Here is a 20,487-nt window from a genome sequence, read left to right as displayed (position 1 = left end):
ACTTCTCCCTCTGAAATTAGTAAAATAATAAACTTGCTTAAAAGCAAAAACTCACATGGAATTGATGGCATTTCCAGCAAAATACTAAAAGCTTGTTCTCAACAGATAAGTAAGATTCTCAGCCACCTGTGTAATAGCTCTCTGGAACAGGGCATTTTCCCTGATAGACTGAAATATGCTATTGTTATACCTTTGCATAAAAAGGGGGATAGATCTGATGTCAACAATTACCGTCCAATCTCCCTTCTAACAGCTTTATCCAAAATTTTTGAGAAAGTAATGTATTCAAGAGTTGCTTCACATATCTGTAAAAATGAAGTACTAACAAAATGTCAGTTTGGTTTCCAGAAAGGTTTTTCAACAGAAAATGCCATATATGCTTTCACCAGTCAAATTCTGAATGATCTGAATAACCGAACACCACCCATTGGGATTTTTTGTGATCTCTCAAAGGCTTTTGATTGTGTAAATCATGAAATTCTGCTAGACAAGCTCAAGTATTGTGGCATGAGTGGGACAGTGCACAAATGGTTTAATTCGTACCTAACTGGAAGAGTGCAGAAAGTTGAAATAAGTAGTTCTCGTAACATGCAAAGATCAGCACATTCCTCAAACTGGGGAACTATCAAGAATGGGGTTCCACAAGGGTCAGTCTTGGGTCCTTTGTTGTTCTTATTATATATTAATGACTTGCCATTCTATATTCATGAAGAGGCAAAGTTAGTTCTCTTTGCTGATGATACAAGCATAGTAATCACACCTGACAAACAAGAATTAACTGATGAAAGTGTCAATACTGTCTTTCAGAAAATTACTAAGTGGTTCCTTGTAAACGGACTCTCACTGAATTTTGATAAGACACAGTACATACAGTTCTGTACAGGGAATGGTATGCCGCCATTAATAAATATAGACCTTAATCAGAAGCATATAGCTAAGGTAGAATATTCCAAATTTTTAGGTGTGTCCATTGATGAGAGATTAAATTGGAAGAAACACATTGATGATCTGCTGAAACGTTTGAGTTCAGCTACTTATGCAATAAGGGTCATTGCAAATTTTGGTGATAAACATCTTAGTAAATTAGCTTACTACGCCTATTTTCACTCATTGCTTTCATATGACATCATATTTTGGGGGAATTCATCACTGAGGAATAAAGTATTTATTGCACAAAAGCGTGAAATCAGAATAATAGCTGGAGTCTACCCAAGATCATCCTGCAGACATTTATTTAAGGATCTAGGGATATTCACAGTAGCTTCTCAGTATATATACTCTCTTATGAAATTTGTTATTAACAACCAAACCCAATTCAAAAGTAATAGCAGTGTGCATAACTACAATATTAGGAGAGACGATGATCTTCACTATTCAAGATTAAATCCAACTTTGGCACAGAAAGGAGTGAATTATACTGGCACTAAAGTCTTTGGTCACTTACCAAATAGTATCAAAAGTCTGACAGATAACCAACAAGTATTTATGAAGAAATTAAAAGAATTTCTGAATGACAACTCTTTCTACTCCATAGAGGAATTTTTAGATATAAATTAAGGAAAAAAAGAAAAAATATTTAAAAAATAAAAAAAATAAAAATAAAAAATAAAGAAAAACAAAAAACACAAAAAATAAAGTTGTTATATTAACTTAAGTATGTTGTTAAATTAATCTAATTATGTCATGTATTAGAAAATTCGACTCGTTCCACATCATTACGAAATATCGTATTCATGATCCATGGAACTAGTATTAATCTAATCTAATCTAATCTAAAATAATTTACGCCCGCGCAGGAACAGCTGGATAAAAATGAGAAATAGTCAGTTGAGGAATCATTTTAAATTTTACCAGCTCTGTGTCTAGGTGAAGCGAAATTAGGCACTTTGACCTTTTAATTATAACGTTTCCGCCCTCCCATGTCTAAAATACAAATTCAAATTTTAATCGAAGAAAATTTCGTTTCCCCATTCTTCTCTTTACGGAAACGTTGTAAGTTCTACTTGAGAGCAACCGGTGTTCATAAATCTACTTACAGTCCCGAGGTCTGATAATAGTATCTCGAGCGCCATAAATATCCAACATAAATTCACTGTCTTTGAGTTCTATTATTTTAAGACCAAATTAACGTTTCCCGTGCCAAATATATAGCACTTTCATTTACGTGAAAAAACGTACATTTGTTCATGAGTGGTACCTTTTCACATCACTGGGTGTGACTGGTGACTCGCACAAGTCTGTTAGTAAACTGTGATTGGCTGTTTCCCTCCTACCCGCTCATGACACATTTTCGTGATAACTCGGCCCTCTACGTCGATAATCATTGTAGTGATCTAATTCATTTCGCAAGTTAATTTTTAATAAATGAAATTACAATAATTGTGAAGCGTCAGCATGAGCAAAGATACAACATTATAAGACTGATTTTTCAATAAGTCAACCATTAGATATTATTACTGGACGCTATACTTCTTGGCGTCAATTCTGATGCGTGAGTTCCTCCGATCTGCCGTCACTCAAGGGCAAAGTATCCTTCTGTCAGAGCTTTCCCACACTGCGGCTCCAGGCATGGTGTACGTAACCTGTCTCTATACCGGCATGGACAGCTACAGCAAAGAATACACAGTTCTATACGTTTTTACACCGAACCGTGTAGCGTAAACACTAAATTCTCATTCTTAAGAAATGCTCTTACGATACATGACTCTTATGTTCTATTGAAAAATGAGATACTAAGCATGTTCTCGCAATTTGTGAAGAGTCAGATCTTAAACATTTCCATAAGCGTGATTCCAGTAACTGTCTTTTTCGTGAAAAGGAAGCGACTGTAAAAAGCTTTTAAGACTGTCTCTCCTAAGGATTTACTTCCGAGTGTGCAGCCCAGCTCGTATTTCCATTTTCGCACAATATGACAACTCGTTGCCGGGAGTCCAACCTGACTGTGAAATATTGTTGGTGTTGCGTCGCTATTTATAGCTGATTATTACTTCGACCCTTAGATACATTTCTTCGCTTTTCAGATCCCGCAATGTTATTCCGTGAAACTACGTTTCCTCTGCGCTTTCCTGCTCCTTTGAATGTGATGGCCAATGAGGTTTTAATAAACCGAGTGCCGGACCATGGGCTTTGTTTACATTGAAAAATTGAAACCTCGGTTTTTTTATTAGGTTTCTGACATCCTTATTTCGACAGATTCCTTAATCACTCTGTCCCAGAATCTTGGGGTTGCACCACGATATTTGTCTAATCAGTTATCATATTTCCTCTGATGATTTTGTTCGAGGCAATGTTCGGCGACAGCTGATTTGCCTCAAGGTTGTTTTATCTCGTGTGTCGCTGATGTTCCTTTTTTGATTGTCTGCCCCATTATAAAGCATGCTAGATTTGTTTGAAACGCGCTACACACCCGGCAATCGGTGACATAGGTCGTCTTTAATATCAAAAGTAGACTTTTTATAATTGTTGACGGGACCGAAGTACGCTGGATGCCTTGTTTCCTTAGGAGTCTACCGATCTTCCCGGGTATTGGCCCAGCATAAGGTAGACAGGTGACTGTTGGTATCTCTTCCTTCGTCAACTTCTTCCTCGGGCGCTCTTATTTTTTATTGTAAAGCCCACCCAATTTGCCGGTCTGAGCACCCATTCCTTTCTTGGTCACGACAAGTGATAACGGAATACTCATCGCCACGACATCGGGTTTTTTTTTTTAACTTTGTGGTAAGGACTAGGGGATCAAACTGCTGATTCATCGGTCCCTAGGCTTACGCACTACTTAATCTAACTTGAACTAACCTATGTTAAGGACAACACACATACCCATTCCCGAAGGAGGACTCGAACCCCCGACGGGAGGATCCGCGCGAACCGTGAAAAGACGCCTTAGACCGCGCGGGGTCTGTCTATAACATTTTTCATCTAAGAGGAAATAAGTCGACGTAAGAACGTGTCTGAAAAGTTCAGTAAACAATTGCTGAAATTTCCTGCAATTAGTTCAAAGAGTTAAAAAAATGGGACTCTCGTAAAAAGGGAGACTACATCAAAACTGACGGCCGTACCCGCATCCGTGAGCCGCATTTCACTGAGGTGGTGTACCAGGTGAGTGGGGTCGCAATTGTTATGTTCGCTCTTCTCCGCTGAGAATATTTTCGCTGAGGTATTTTGCAAGCAAATAGACTAAAAACTAATACTGAAGCCGCTTTTTGACTTCGGAAACCGCATTCCATGTGAATGTGGCATGTTTTACGTGGGACAGACTATAAGAACGGGCGAGGAGGAACCAAGGAACATCAGAGACACACCCGACTGAAACAATCAAGCACTGCCGCGAATACGATCTTCAAACGAAGTATGATGAGACTAACATCGTGGTACAGACCCTAAGTTTTTGGGGCAGCTTCGTCAAGGAATCTACCGGAATTTTCAATTTAAACAAAGCTTGCGGTACAGCAGTCAAATTGTTACGATCTCGTCGGCCGTCACATCTTGGAAACGCTGAGAGAACGTGCGTATCTCGAAATATCACCTGCGGGGTACGAATAACAAAACAGCATGAAAGGTCGCAATGGACGTCGGTAGTCGAACTCACAATCATCTCTAAATAGCGACGTGACACCAACAATAGATCACACTGTGATCGGAGTCCAGGTACCGAGTACGCATTAACAACTGCGGCAGCCGTCGAAATATTGTGCGAGAAGTGAAACAAAAATTGGGATGAACACTAGGAAGTACACCAATCACGCCGAGAGAACTTGAGAGATGTGTGTCTCTTACGTTCGACTATGGCACGTGCTTGTCGCGTTCCAAGTGTTGTTACGTTGTGTTGTTCACTTTTCTACCGAAAGGGAACATAGCCTCAGAACTGAACACTAACCATGAAATGAAATTTTTATCTTCGATTCATGCGCTAAGAATGAAGTCACAAAAGGTTACACGTTGTTGTTTATCACCACGATGAATGGCCTTGGTCAACTGCATTCTGTGTAGTATGAAACACAAATGTCGCCGCAAAGCACGCCAGACAGGCTCGTGAGGAACGGCTAACTTTCGGCTGGCACTACAAGTAGTTTTTTGTGGACTGCTTCTAAGGTTCTGTTGAATGTTCTCTATGTCTAGAACGACCACGTGAGGGACGACCTTCAAATTTCTCGTAGATAAACAACTTTTGTCTTGAAAGGATGGTGCCATCATCGAATGCTTTGAACTGTAGGAGAATCATTTCTGTTCTGTCGGCGAAAATCACGCTCCACAGTTGTAACTGAATAAGCACATACTGAAATGGAGAATGTGAAACACCTTTTGCTGCTGTGTTGGCGCCATTTCGACACGACCCACACTGGGCAATGAACGAGCTAGCGAGGCGAGACACATGAATCACTGCCGCTAATGTAAACTTATAGTTTCCATGCTCAAGTTAAAATCCACTCCAAGTTTCTATCTTCTTTCAAGTAGAAGATACAGTACTGTTAAACAGCATTAATCTGTTTGAAACACCCTGCATTTGAAATATGTAATGAGAAGCTACTTTTACATTGAAAACTTCATTTACTTGGGCCGCCTAGCTTCTGGGCTGTTTCTTCGCGGCTTCGTACACACAAGAGGACGACAGCGAGCTCGACTGGAAAGTAATCAGCCACTGAACCTTTGGCAGACAGATCCTCTGAAGAAAATACAACACGAAGAAATGACTGCCTATTCAATTAAAACCTGCCTTTCGGAAAGCAAAGCAACTTTGAAATTCTGTATGTTCGCTTCGGAAGCTCAGCACATTCAGCAGGCACGTCTGCCACTCTTCAGATCAAGGCCGTAGGCTGCTTAAATATTTGAACAAGTGTAGCTGTCGAAAGAGAGTCGCTGTTACCAAGGACAAATTCGCGTTACCCCACTTAGTTCCCCAAATGTATTACAAATCCACAAAAGAATGGTTGCTGTAGCACAAGATACCTAAATACGGTCGCGCGGGGTTGCCGAGCGGTCTGGGGCGCCTTGTCACGGTCCGCGCGGTTCCCCCCGTCGCAGGTAGAGTCCCCCCTCGGCTGTGGGTGTGTGTGCGTGTTGTCCTTAGTGTAAGTTAGTTTAAGTAAGATAAAGTGGTGTGTAAGCTGAGGGGCCGATGAGCTCAGCAGTTTGGTCCCATGAGGCCTTACGACAAAATTCCAAACCTAAATACGTAGTTGCAGCGGTAGGCACCATGCTGTGATGTTTGATATAATTGCAGTCCACTGGAACTATTTTAGAATTTCATAAATCTGAACAACTACCTTCAGCACGCAATCAAAATTTCTGACATATCAAAAAGTAATCCCTTTTGATGCTCAAGTGTACCGATAATTTTTATTGATCAAATTAAACAGTTTTAATAATCGAGAAATACCCATTTCTCATACAATACTATTATGCACATCACTTTAAAATCTTGGAAAAAATGACATTTCGTTTGCGGAGGTTGTGATTTACATATTGTAAGGTATTCTTTTTTATTTTTGACTGAATCATTCTTTTTATGATATAACTATAACAGGTTTGCCGGCCGGGGTGGTCGAGCGGTTCTAGGCGCTACAGTCTGGAACCGCGCGACCGCTTCGGTCGCAGATTCGAATCCTGTCTCGGGCATGGATGTGTGTGATGTCCTTAGGTTAGTTAGGTTTAAGTAGTTCTAAGTTCTATGGGACTGATGACCTCAGAAGTTAAGTCCCATGGTGCTCAGAGCCATTTGAACCATTTTTTATAACAGGTTTGGACCTTCAAAGCCCATCTTTAAATGCTACAATATAGAAGAGAAAAGTTTAAATTAAGACCTGAAACAAGTGCAAGTATTTCACTAGGTCTACTTGTGGTCTTAGCAAAGAGCTATTACAATATACAGGGTGTTACAAAAAGTTACGGCCAAACTTTCAGGAAACATTCCTCACACACAAATAAAGAAAAGATGTTATGTGGACATGTGTCCGGAAACGCTTAATTTCCATGTTAGAGCTCATTTTAGTTCTGTCCACTTACGCTCAATGGAGCACGTTATGATTTCATACGGGATACTCTAGCTGTGCTGCTAGAACATGTGCCTTTACACAACATGTAGTTCATGCACGATGGAGTCGAAGTGTTCGTACGCTTCTCAACAACAGATTCGGTGATCGATGGATTGGTAGAGGTGGACCAATTCCATGGCCTCCACGCTCTCCTGACCTCAACCCTCACGACTTTCATTTATGGGGGCATTTGAAAGCTCTTGTCTACGCAACCGCGGTACCAAATGTAGAGACTCTTCGTGTTCGTATTGTGGACGGCTGTGATACAATACGCCATTCTCCAGGGCTGCATCAGCGCATCAGGGATTCCATGCGACGGAGGGTGGATGCATGTATCCTCGCTAACGGAGGACATTTTGAACATTTCCTGTAACAGCCGGCCGAAGTGGCCGTGCGGTTCTAGGCGCTACAGTCTGGAACCGCGTGACCGCTACGGTCGCAGGTTCGAATCCTGCCTCGGGCATGGATGTGTGTGATGTCCTTAGGTTGGTTAGGTTTAAGTAGTTCTAAGTTCTAGGGGACTGATGACCTCAGAAGTTTAGTCCCATAGTGCTCAGAGCCATTTGAACCATTTCCTGTAACAAAGTGTTTGAAGTCACGCTGGTACGTTCTGTTGCTGTGTGTTTCCATTCCATGATTAATGTGATTTGAAGAGAAGTAATAAAATGAGCTCTAACATGGAAAGTAAGAGTTTCCGGACACATGTCCACATAACATATTTTCTTTCTTTTTGTGTGAGGAATGTTTCCTGAAAGTTTGGCCGTACTTTTTTGTAACATCCTGTATATGATTCGTACCTATGGGCGGCAAATGATGAAGTGTTCGCGCGTTATCAACTAAACATAAAATCAGGGAATTATATACATACAACCAAGTGTACTTTCCCTTCGCTACTCTTTGCACGCAACCTCTATAAGACAATCTTCAATCATAAAAATCACAAAATATGACAGTTATTACAATAATATTTCGGGCAGTTATTCATCAAACACGAAATTAAATGTAAACCGTTAAAATAGTAAAATCTATTTAGAACAAAGAAAGGTCTTTACACTAAAAAGAGACGGAGTAGTAATTCTTATAGTACGTTTTTCGGTGCCTGGTGGGGCTGGACTTTAGGTCCTAGACGTTAACGCTACTTCACGTAGTCTTAGGAGAGACGGCACGGAATGAAATTTGAAATTTGTGGTAAGGACTTATGGTTTCAAACTGCTGAGGTAATCGGTCCCTAGGCTTACCCACTGCTTAATCTAACTTTAAGTAATTTACGCTAACGACAACACACAGCCATGCCCGAGGGAGGACTCGAAGCCCCGACGCGGGGAGCCGCGCGGACCGTGACAAGGCGCCTTAGACCGCGCGACGCCACGGAATGGACGACCATGGCGGTTCCTTGTTGCAACACGCTCGCACCCTTCTTGCTGCTGTTAGGTGTACATGTTAGCTGGGTAGATGCTAGGGAGCGCAGACGCGGCCAGGACAGTACAGTGCGGCACTCGATCACAAGGCGGCCCATGTTGAGCTGGAACATTATGAACGAAGCAGAGACTAACTTAACTGAGTAAACCGTCGCAAATATTAAAGCTTGCATTAGTTGCAAACCCATTTTGTTCACTGAGGAATTTATCTGGTTTTTTGCGTACCCACCCCTTTAAAACGTCTACCCGTTTACTTTTTTCGACATTACGTAAAATGTTTAGTTGCTGGACAGTGCTGCCAATAACATATCCCTCCTTAAAGCATATGAACCTAATGGTGTTTTATTGCTAGCGTAGGTATGTTCATTGAACCTTAAGTCAAAGGTCCTGCCTGTTGGCCGATATAGTTTTTATCACAATCACGGCATGTTTTGTAGATCCCAGATTTCCCATATTTATTACTCCCATGCGAAAAGTTATGACGAACTCGTATTTTTAAGTTATCTGATGTCCTGAACGCAATTTTAGCTCCCTTTTTCCGGAATATGCGCTCTATTCTATCCTCTGTTTTGCCTATGTATTTCATGATTGTGTCTCACTGTGCTGTACAATGCACAACTTCTTGACCTTTCTTTTGCAGGCATATGTGCTGTTTAGCTTGTGGAACGTGAGTTTTCTAACAGCTGATGTGTATTGCTTTGTTCGTTCTTGTTGTTGGTGAATGTGCTGATACTCCAGAAGCTCTGCAATGACAGACATGCTTAAAGTCTTACAAACTCATTAAATCTCGCGCGTTAGCTCCTATGAATACTAATGTGGACAGATAACAGCTACACCAAGAAAATGCCACATTATGCGGTGCCACTGTTTCACTATAAGTCAGACATGTGATGTACTCTGCACGAGTAATAATTGTTTTCCAGAATACCGCAATAGTTAATAATTCCCCACGAGTAATAATTGTTTTCCAGAACACCATAGTTAATAATCCCTCGTTTACCAGTAGGTTTCGGTGAAATCATACAAAAAAGTACTGAAAACAACTTTTTTTCTGAAATTACTTGTACTTTTGTTAATTAAACTTGCACCTGTTTGAGATGAATTAAGAAAATAATAATTCTAACAAAGATTTTACTGCTGGTAAATAAATAGATAAGGAAACATTTCAGCTAACGGTATCTCCTTTGCTCGGTTTTCCCTGTCACTTAAGGTGACTTTATCCCCTGCTACAGCGTGAGTTAGAGCTCCGCTCTAGACAGTCGGTCTTCTCGTAGTGACAGAGTGTGTCGGTTCACAGTTCTGAATAAGATGAGACAACGGCTTCTGGAGTAGCATCATGCCTGGCAGAGCACCGTGCTGTTCCGACCCAGCTATTGGACAAACAGCTGATTTAACTGAATCAAGTGGGACGTTATCTCACGGCAACGCCCCATGAAACTGAAACATGCGAACACCAGATGAGCTTTTGCACCACCTCGTACGGTTCTCTCCTTACAGCAACATATTGTCGATTGTCTGCGTAGTTCTTACGCCATAAGCTCGAGAAAGTGCTCTTTAAATGACATTGCAAAGCTGGGCGTCTGCGACAGATTGTATCGTTTTTTCGCGGAATCTCAGTGAGGAGTAAATCAGCCATTACCACAACCAACTATAGACAAAATCATAAGTTACAGAAGAGGAACCTGAACTACACCGACAAAATTTCAAATTTTCTTAGTACTTGAATATAAGGGATCCGTGGTTCTCGGTAGCTCGCTACAGAGTAATTGTGGTATCACGATTTATTTGTTTTGTTACCTTCGTTTCTGTGAAAATTCCTTCACAAGAGTAAAAAGGTCTGTAATATGCGCTCACTAAAACCTGTTATAACATTGATGGATCCAGTTTCTGGCAGTATACAGATACAAAAGCGTGGTGATGTAATGCGTTCGACGCGGGAGCAGCTCGGCATATCATCGTTGTGCTACTATACCATGCATTCAGTGAGGCCACTCAGCAGGTGCATATCGGCCACCTCTCATCAGTAAACCCATCTATACTGATATGTACCATTGTGAAAGAATAAATAACACGCCTAGAAAAACAAATCCGAGATACAGCAAAACAGTACTGAATGCAAGTTTGAGAGCGAAGAGTTACGTGGGCATTACCATTATCAACAGCAAGTTGCGAGAGTGAATGGGACAAGTTCGTTTCCAAACAAGAGTCACAGTACATACCGTCGACATTTCCGTTGTCGGGCAAATATTTTCAGTTAAATATAGATCAATAGATAAATGGACGTAAGAAATCGAACGAAATACAGATACTTTGTAAAGAGCCTACGGAGACCACGGTTCTCTTATACAAAGTTCTCAAAAAATATCCCTGAACAACTTCCGAAATTTTGTCAGTTGTAGTTCGGGTTCACCCTCTAGGCTGCCTGAAGTCTAGACGTAGTTCAAAGTTAGAAGCCAATACTCAGCTAAACTAAATTTCTCTAAAAGGAAATTTTGTTATCTAAAAATACAGTTATGGTACACCCAAGATTTTGTGTCTTAGATAAATGGATATTAGATAAATCGGATAAGATGGCCGAACAGTGAATTGACTGCGAAGTATACTCTTGATACCAGGAGCTTAATTCACATTCAAACGGCGACTTTGAATCTCCGACGCTTACATAATTTTGTCAATGTGAATACAAATGTGCAAAATATTACAATCACGAAAGTTTCACTGGGAGAAATTACCTTGGAGTAATCATCCACGGAATATAAATAATTCATTTATCTTTGTTTATTGTGCGGAGAAAATCACAAACAGGAAACACGTCATTGCCTCATACTCTCTAGCCAGCGCACTGATTGCGCACAAACAACTCTCAAATAAAATATCGGAAGAGGACGACCGTGTCATTGATCTCGCATGACGAAAACACTCCTCTACGGCGAAAAATGCACGCAGAAGCGACGTACACCGATGTGAAAGATACAAACTCGGACTCTACCGCTCACCTGACAGATCAGGTGTGTATTCATCCGAAGGAATTCGGAAGGTTAGAGTATTTGTATTACGTGGAAGGAGGCCGGAAGCTAAAGGAATTCCAGTAATTTGTTAAATCATTTCAGGAGAACCCTTTTCATGATGAATAAACTGAAAGTGTTGACATCACAATTCGCCGAATCCCCTTCGTGGTTGCAATAAATGCCACATCTCAAGAAACGTCCTGTTCACATCACAAACACTGTTGTTCAATATTTCGAAGTCATGATTTTGTTTTCACTTAGGTTGTCATTATGCTCGGATATTCAGGAAAGGACTCTGGCATACACTGCTTAACACTTGAAGATAATAAGAAGGATGAGTACCATTTCAGCTGTAAAAGAAACCCTGATACTGAATGAAAATTCTTTCTAAAAGGGAACATACTAAGTGGCGACACAACCCCTTGGCTGTACCCTTTGGTAATAATTAATGTCATCTCTTTGCAGCAGGAGAAAGCTACCGGAAAGAAATGCGAGCCCGAAGGAACAAACGATTGTATCGACAGCGCAGAAACTGTTTGCAGCAATTACACTCGTCTCATTGGAGAACGAGGAGATTTGACTAGGTGAGTGTTTGCAAGAAATCTTCCCTATCTTCTTTCTGACCATTTATCGACTGATCACGATTCACAGCTTAGCGAGTATACTTTTGTTAGTAAGGAAGTGGCTGATGTATTTCTTAATCTGTTGTAAACAAATGCTTTTCTCTGAGTATTAATTCACTGCGAAGGATCGGTGCGGTCAGTAGATGAGTGTACTTCTTTATGTATAGACCATTTCTTCCACTATTTCGTAAATAACGTTCTTTTTCATGTGATACAAGATCGTATGTTTGCCACTTGATCTCATTGTCCTCAGATAATATAAATACCATGTACTTCTAAAGTTTATCTTTTGCGAAATCTGAAGTCGCAATAGCTATCGATATTTGCAGCTCATTAAGTAGTGTGTCCAAAAATAAATCTGTCAAACATCCCGTTGTGCTAATATAATAAAGATGCCGCTCCAACTTGCAGACAAAAAGAGCTTGTTAGAAATCTGTTTGTGTTTGATCAGACTCATTTCTCCAGAAATACACCAAACAAATGCTGTGCGAATACATAGGAAATCATAGTCTACATAACAATCCCATTTATAGTGCAGCGTAGAGAAACGTATTTGGTTTTCGTGACTTCCATTTCCAAAACACCATTGAATTTCGCTGTTGTTACCAGGAAAGGAAAATTCTGTTTTACACTGACAAACAAACAATTTCGACGGGTTTTTCTGCAGGAAATGCACAAAGAAAATTATAATCGCGTGTAGCATCCTTTTCTGCGTACATTAATATAATTAACTACTGTTACATCTCTGGACACAAACATATCTCTTATGCGTAGTGTAGTTTTTAATTACCGATATACTGAATTAAACGACACCAGTTACAGTAACATTTTAACAGCTGTTTTGTCTGAATTTTGGTTATGTAACATATTCCGAAACGGATATGCAAAATTTAAACTGCAAAGCGCATATCGTCAAAAAAAGGTAATTAAAATATTCAGTCTCATCCTACTGTGCGTTTCCAATAGAGTAAATTTGCGCATTATTATTTAAATGAGAAAAATATCTCATTTATTTCTTCTTTATTTTATTTGTAGTAGCATACAGATTTGTATAACGTATCTTGTTCCTCAGCATATAACAGATGCTGTTAACACAACATTCCATTTAATGAATTCTGAGGCTTATGAACAAGAAAGAGTAAAAAATGCAAAAACGTGCGAAAATATCCATATCAGAGGAAATGCTATTTAACATTTATTACAAATGAAGTATCCTGAACCCCCATAACAGGACCAGGATTCATGTCAGCACTTCTCACACTCCAGACACTGAATTCAGTCTTCTGTTAGTATATTGCTGCACTATTCGTTACAGCCTGACCAGTGAAAATTCTGTATATTTTAGGTCGACGATTTTGAGTTTTACTCTGTTTTCCTTCTGTGCGCTTGACCAGACTCAAACAGTTTCCACTCAGATTACTTTTCTGTCTCATTCTGTTAATTTAAATTCCACTTGTTTTGTGATTGGGTTCCAAATTTCATTTCTGACTACATTCCTTTCTTCTGTCACTTTTTTTGGCGATCCTTTCTTCTTAGCAAAGGAATCAACTATTTTACGGTAACGGTTTGTGATTCATCTGTAGATGCCTATGGACTTTGGCTCAGGAGAGATCCTGCATCAACTGTAGATGTATCATTAAAACTGTGACTCTGGTCTGTAATAGTCGAGAGCAGGAAATCTTCCTCGGTGAACATGCGACGATCTGTTTCATAAGCATCGCATATCTTGAACACTTTTGTGACCTACTTCAATGTGGCGGTCCTCTGATAAAAAGTTCCAATCAATCCGGCGATAAATTCTTCCGTAATTACATGTCGAATGTGATTAATCACTCATTGGTTGCGTTCTAGTGGATTAAAGTTCTTCAACGACAGAAAAAACAGCGGTTCAATGGCTCCATTATGTGGCTGCTGTATGGAAGACTGGTAACCACATGAATATTGTGATTCCCCTAATAAAAAATGGCACGTGATGAGAGATTGTCAAAAAACATTAGAACTCAATATATTTCAATTGGTTTGTATGTTTCTCAAAATGTTGTGACCATGACATATATAGATATGAGGTGATGTATCCAGTGTCTGGACACATTATTAGTGACTAGGTGGGGCACTATTCTTCAAACTCTCCTTCATCCTTTTCGGGGGGAACATTATTCCTCGAAGCACGTAATCCCTCCCAGTTTCCATGCAATATCCAACTACTATCACATTACTTCTTTTCCAGATGCAATTTGGCCTATGCACTTTATGTCACTGTTACAACCACTTTCGGAGTTTTGTTAAAAATAGTTGTAGTCCCCGATACATCCGTGACAAATTAAGTGATGAGGTTCCAATTCAGATCTCTCCATTAGCGTCGAAAGATTCTCGTTTGCTGCTTGAAGAATCACATCATAGACCGAAAGAAGGTTTTTGCAGTGTCCGAAGGCTATTGTTTCAGCTCTGGATGAATCATAAGTGCTGTCCTTTCTGACCATATAAGTACGTTTCTCAAATTTGCTTGTTTTATTTATTCCTCTCAGAATACTCATGAACTAATCTTCTTGTATTTTGAGTGTCATACCATAACAATATATGTCCAAGCATTTGCAGTACAGTATTCCACGAGTTTCAGTTAATGTTAATCATTAATAGTTCTTCCGAACCTTCCCATTTTATGTACTTCTATACCCCGAAAAACACTAGGTAATTTTCAGCTTATTTTTTACATAGGTAACAATATGCAAATTATTTTATCCATATTTCTTGAAATGGTGTTGTACCTACTTAAGGCGATTTATGAGGGCAGTTTCACTTTCTGTGTTCCCTCACTGCTTGTCGTTTACACTTCCCGTTTTCTGGGCCCCTTTTGGAGCTTCCCTCATTTCTGGATTGCATGCCTCCAGATTAGTTTTTCTTTTGTAGATGCTTAAACAGTAATAAATGTCTCTTTTAAGCTTACAATGGCTTTTACAATAGTCTTTTGCAACATTCATAAACATTTTTAGCATCATAGCAAAGAAAAAAACGGACAATGATAACGCAAGGGCTAAGATTACGCTCTTCGCAGTTTTACACCACTTACAACGCGTCAACTTCATCCGTACTATGTGACTGCAGGTTTTGTATGCACCTGGAAACGCTTTGTAGTAACGTCGATGTGGTAATGTATCATAAGGATGGCAATATATTCTACTAGATGAGGGTATAAAGCTAAACTTCGTAAGTTTATTATTGCATGAGTTATAGCTTATTTTCACAACACAAAATTTTATATGAAAGTGACGTGAAACTGTTCTTGCTGCATTCCGAAGCAATTAGAGCCGGGGCAACAACCAAACTACGGCAACGAAGAGCCAGGCACAGAATCTGTTCGTTACCAACTGAGTAAACAACTTCAGGTTGTGAGATAGAAGCGTTGCGCTGTTTTATCCAACGCTCAGACCTACCCCGCTCTATTCGTAATACGATTATGCATACATTTTTAAAATATAAATATATAAGAAGATAAGAAAGATAAGAATGGGTTCCAGTCCACTTCAACTGACTAAGCAGAGTCAGTACTGATAACATAAAATCACTTTGTTTTTGATGCTGTTTTCGTTCAACAGTGAGTTCACTAATACCGCTAGCTCGTATTCGACAAAATCAGGTTTGGCAATAGCTAAGGAATACGTAGGCCTTTACGTTGTCCAGCTTATAGACACCACCGAAATTTGTTTGAGCACAGATAAAAGAAGTCTAATAGCTGTCCTACTAGCTCTTTTTCCTTCGTATGGTACTCAAAAATTAAACAATGATGAGTGTCTTCTTAATGTTATGGTATACGCAAAATAAATCACTTTGAACGAAGGGCATTTGGGATTTAACGTTCCGTCGCTGACGAGGTCATTAGAAACGGAGCACAAGTTCAAATTGGGGAAGAATAGGAAAGGAAATCGGCAGTATCCTTTTCGAAGAAGCCGTCCTGACATACGCCTTAAGCGATTTGGGGAAGCCTCGGAACACTTAAAGCTCGATGGCTGGAGAGAACTTGAGCTGCCATCCCCTTGAATGAGAGTCGGTGTCTAGCCATTGCTCCATTTCGCTCTGTAAATCACGAGATGCTAACAAACGATGAACAATCAGTTTTTCTGACGTTGGGGAAATTTCACATTTTTATGTTTTTCATTATTTCTAAAAGCTGTAATCTCAACAATTACATTTAATGGAGGAGCATTCTGACAGAATAAATGCTTTCTGTCCATTGATGGTGCTTGGGAGACCATTTAACCCGACCTTTCTTTGAATCTGCTAGTATTTCAACTAAGTCTTCGTCATTACGTCCAGTATCCAAAAATTCCATAGGTAATTTTATTCTATGTTACGAAACAGTGGGCCAAAATCTGAGTATATCTACATAAAATCTGAAACTATTGTTGAAATTAATTTTGTGAAATTAAAAGTTTAAAGCTTACTATGTATATAATTATAATTCTTCACTAGTATTTGCTTTTTCAGAAACATATAACAATTTTCGTAGATGGGTTGTTGTTATTGTTGTTTAAGGTTGAATAGCAAGTACCTTAAATATGGAACTGTTCTACCAAGAAGTAACGGAAGAATCTATACATAAGGTTGTTGTTGTTGTTGTGGTCTTCAGTCCGAAGAATAGTTTGCTACAGCTCTCCATGCCACACCTTCATCCAATAGATCCCTCGTATTCAAGCCTTGGTCTCTCTCTACAAATTCTACCTTCCCTCTTCCTTCCACAAACAGACTGATAGTTCCTTGATGCCTTAGGATGTGTCCTATCATCCAATCCCTTCTTTTATCTAATCATACCAAAAATTTCTTTTTTTCTCAATTCTATTCAGCACCTCATCATTTGTTGTTCGATCTACCCATGTAGTCATCAGCACTCTACTACAGCACCACATTTCCAAAGCTTCATTCTTGTGTGAAATGCTTATCGTCCATGTTTCACTGCCACACAAAGTAACATTCCAGACAAATACCTTCATAAAATACTTCCTAACATAAATTATTATATTAAATGAAGACAAATTCCTCTTTTTCAGAAACCCTTTTCTTGCTATTGCCAGCCTCCATTTTAAATCTTCCCTACTTTCACCATTATCAGTTATTTTAGTACCCAAACAGTAAAACTGTACTACTTTTAGCGTCTCATTTCCGCTTGATTTAATAAGATTACATTCCATTCACCTTGTTATGCTTGTATTGATGTTTATCTTATAGTCTCTTTTCAAGACACTATCCGTTTCGTTCACCTGCTCCTCCAAGTCCTTCGCCCGCTGTGGTAGAATTAAAATGTTAACTTCAAACCACATAGTTTTTATTTCTTCTCCTTGAGCTTCACTCCCCTTCCAAATTCCTTCTTGGTTCCTGTTATTACTTCCTCAATGAATAGCTTGAATAACATCGGAGATAGGCTGCAAACCCATTCTCACTCCCTTCTCAACTACTGTTTCTCTTTGATCTCCTTCGGCTCTGATAACTGCTGTCTGGTTTCTGTAAAAGTTGTAAATAACATTTTGCTCCCTATATTTTATTTATGCTGCCTTCTGAATTTCAAAGAACTTAGTCCATTTCACATTACCGAAAGGTTTTCCTAAATCTACAGATGCTATAAAAGAAGGTTAGCCTTTCTTTAACCTATCTTCTAGGATAAGTCGTAGGCTCAGTATCGCCTAGCGTGTTCCCACCTTTCTCCGCAGCCCAAAAAGATCTTCCCCAAGGTCGACCACTGCCAGCTTTTCCATTCTTCTGTAAATAACTCGTGTCAATATTTTTCGATCTGACTTATTAAACTGATAGAGTATTGAAACATATCAGTTCTTGCGTTACTTGGAATTATTACACTCTTTCTGAAGTCTGAGGGTATTTCGCCTGCTCATATATCTTGCACATCAAGTGGAATTGTTCTGCAATGGCTGGCTCACCCAAGAATAGCAGTAATCCTGAGGGAATGTCGTCCACTACAGCGGCCTTGTTTCCACTTAGGTCTTTCAGTGCTCTGTTGAATTCTTCAAGCAGTATCATATCTTCTAACTCATCTTCACCTTCTTCCTCTTCTGTTTCTACAATGTTGTCTTTAAGTTAGTTTCCCTTATACAGGGTGTTCGAAAATTCCCGTTACAAACTTCTAGGACTTGTTGGAGGTAGAAGGTGCATAATATTTTGAGTAGGAACCCTACGACGGTTTCAGTTCAGATGTTTAACTCATCCACTTCTGCCTGAGGAACTGAATTAGGGGTGATGCAGTCAAGTTATTAGGTAACAGTTCGAAAGGAAACTGAACGAAATATCCATTTATCACTTAAGCACATTTGTTTCTATTAACACTTAAACATCTCGTGTTTACATTATTCCAAAACAAAAAAGAACCCAGCACACTGTACACACAGAACAGTACAGACGCATTATAACAGCGGATCGATGTGGCGATCACCAACGTTGTTACAGACATTGAACCTGCGAAGTATGTTCTGGTATACACTCTTCATCCCATCTAGTGTCTCTTCAGTTTCTAGTGCAAAGTCCAGAACTCATTCCAGCCGATCTTCCTCTGTCTCTTCAGGAGTCTTGTAAATTAAAATTTGCATACGATCCCACAATACGTGGTCCACGTGAGTCAAAACCGGTGATAGGGGTGACCACCCAGTTGGAACATATCGGCCTATCCATCTTTCACCGTATCGTCTAACAAGATGTCTCTGGACCGCAAGTGAGAAGTGAAGTGGTGCACCATCATACTGAAACCATGACGGACATTCAGTGGCACAGCTTCCAAGAACGGGTGCAATACGTTTCTTAGGAATATCAGGTATGTAGGATCAGTTAGTCGGAGTGGAAGGAAGTATGGCCCAATCACATGACCGTCCAAAATGCCTCTCCACACGTTGCTCCCAAACCGGTACTGAAATCAGTGAACATACGTGGCACGAGGGTTTTAGTCTGCCCAGACATTGCTGTTTCGCGAATTCAGAACACAGTCCCTAGTGAACTTCATATGTGAAGTGAACAGAACTCGACGTGGAAACAGGGGTGTGTCGATACAGCGGTATGGGAACCACGTGCAGTAGGCAACGCGTTGTGGAAAATCGGCTGGACCCTCAGCGCGTACCTTACATAAGCGGTACGGATGTAATTGTTGCTCACGCTGAATGTCCCAGACGACACTGTGACTAACACCGACTGCACGCGCAGTTGTTAGACTACTCGTCGACAAGCGATGCAACACACAGTCAAATTCAGACGTGCGGCGTTGCCGTGGAGCACCACAGTCCTGCCTCCCCATGGTTAAGATATCTGCTTCTCGGAGAATAGGTCTCGCAGCGAGGCAGACGTTAAGTGACATCAGGTGACCGTCTCACATAGTACGTGTCAGCCCATCTACCCTATTGCATACCAGGGCAAACAGCTCTGAGACTTCTCTCTTTTCCCTCGTGAGATACGGCCGCATTACACATCTGAACTGAAACCATTGTAGAACAGAAACGGCACGTTTCCGAACGTGAGTTACTATTCAAAATATTATGTACACATTCCAGTCTACATGTCCTAGAAGTTTATAAAGCGAATTTACGAACATCCCTTTATAGACCTTCGATATATTCCTCCAACGCTTTAGTTTTCCCTTCTTTACTCAATACTAGCTTGCCATCCGAGCTCTTGATATTGATACAGTTGCTTCACTAATCTCCAAAGGCCACTTTAATTTTCCTGAAAGCAGCATCCATTTTTCCCCTATTCAAGTATCATTCGTCCTCTATCCATTCCTGTCTAGTCATTTTGCACTTAATGTCAATCTCATTTTTAGGTGCCTGTACTCCCTTTCGTTCACTTCATTTGCTCTGTTTTTATACTTTCATCTTAAATGCAGTATCTCCTGTGCTGGCTAGTGTTACTACCAGGCCTTTTCCTCTTCCATACGTGAGCCTCAGCTGCCTTCACTATTTCATCTCCCAAAGCGACCCACTTGTCTTCTATGGCCGGCCGCTGTGACCGAGAGGTTCTAGGCGCTTCAGTCCGGAACCGCGCTGTTGCTACGGTCGCAGGTTCGAATCCTGCCTCGGGCATGGATGTGTGTGATGTCCTTAGCTTAGTTAGGTTTAAGTAGTTCTAAGTTCTAGGGGACTGAAGACCTCAGAAGTTAAGTCCCATAGTGCTCAGAGCCATTTGAACCATTTGTCTTCTATGGCATTTCTTTCCCCAGTTTCGGACCAATATTGCTTAACGTTCTCTCTAAAACTCTCAAAAACACTCTGGATCCTTCATTTTATCCAGGTCACATCTACTCTACCTTTTTGCAATTTCTTCAATTTTAGTCTGTAGTTCACAATCAACAAATTATGGTCAGAGTACACATCTGCCCCAATAAACGTTTTACAGCTTAATATCTTGTGTATAAATCTCTGTCTCACTA

This window comes from Schistocerca piceifrons, chromosome 1 (genome assembly GCF_021461385.2).
Source record: "Schistocerca piceifrons isolate TAMUIC-IGC-003096 chromosome 1, iqSchPice1.1, whole genome shotgun sequence".
NCBI classification, from domain to species: Eukaryota; Metazoa; Arthropoda; class Insecta; order Orthoptera; family Acrididae; genus Schistocerca; species Schistocerca piceifrons.
Note: the sequence above shows the minus strand (reverse complement) of the source record.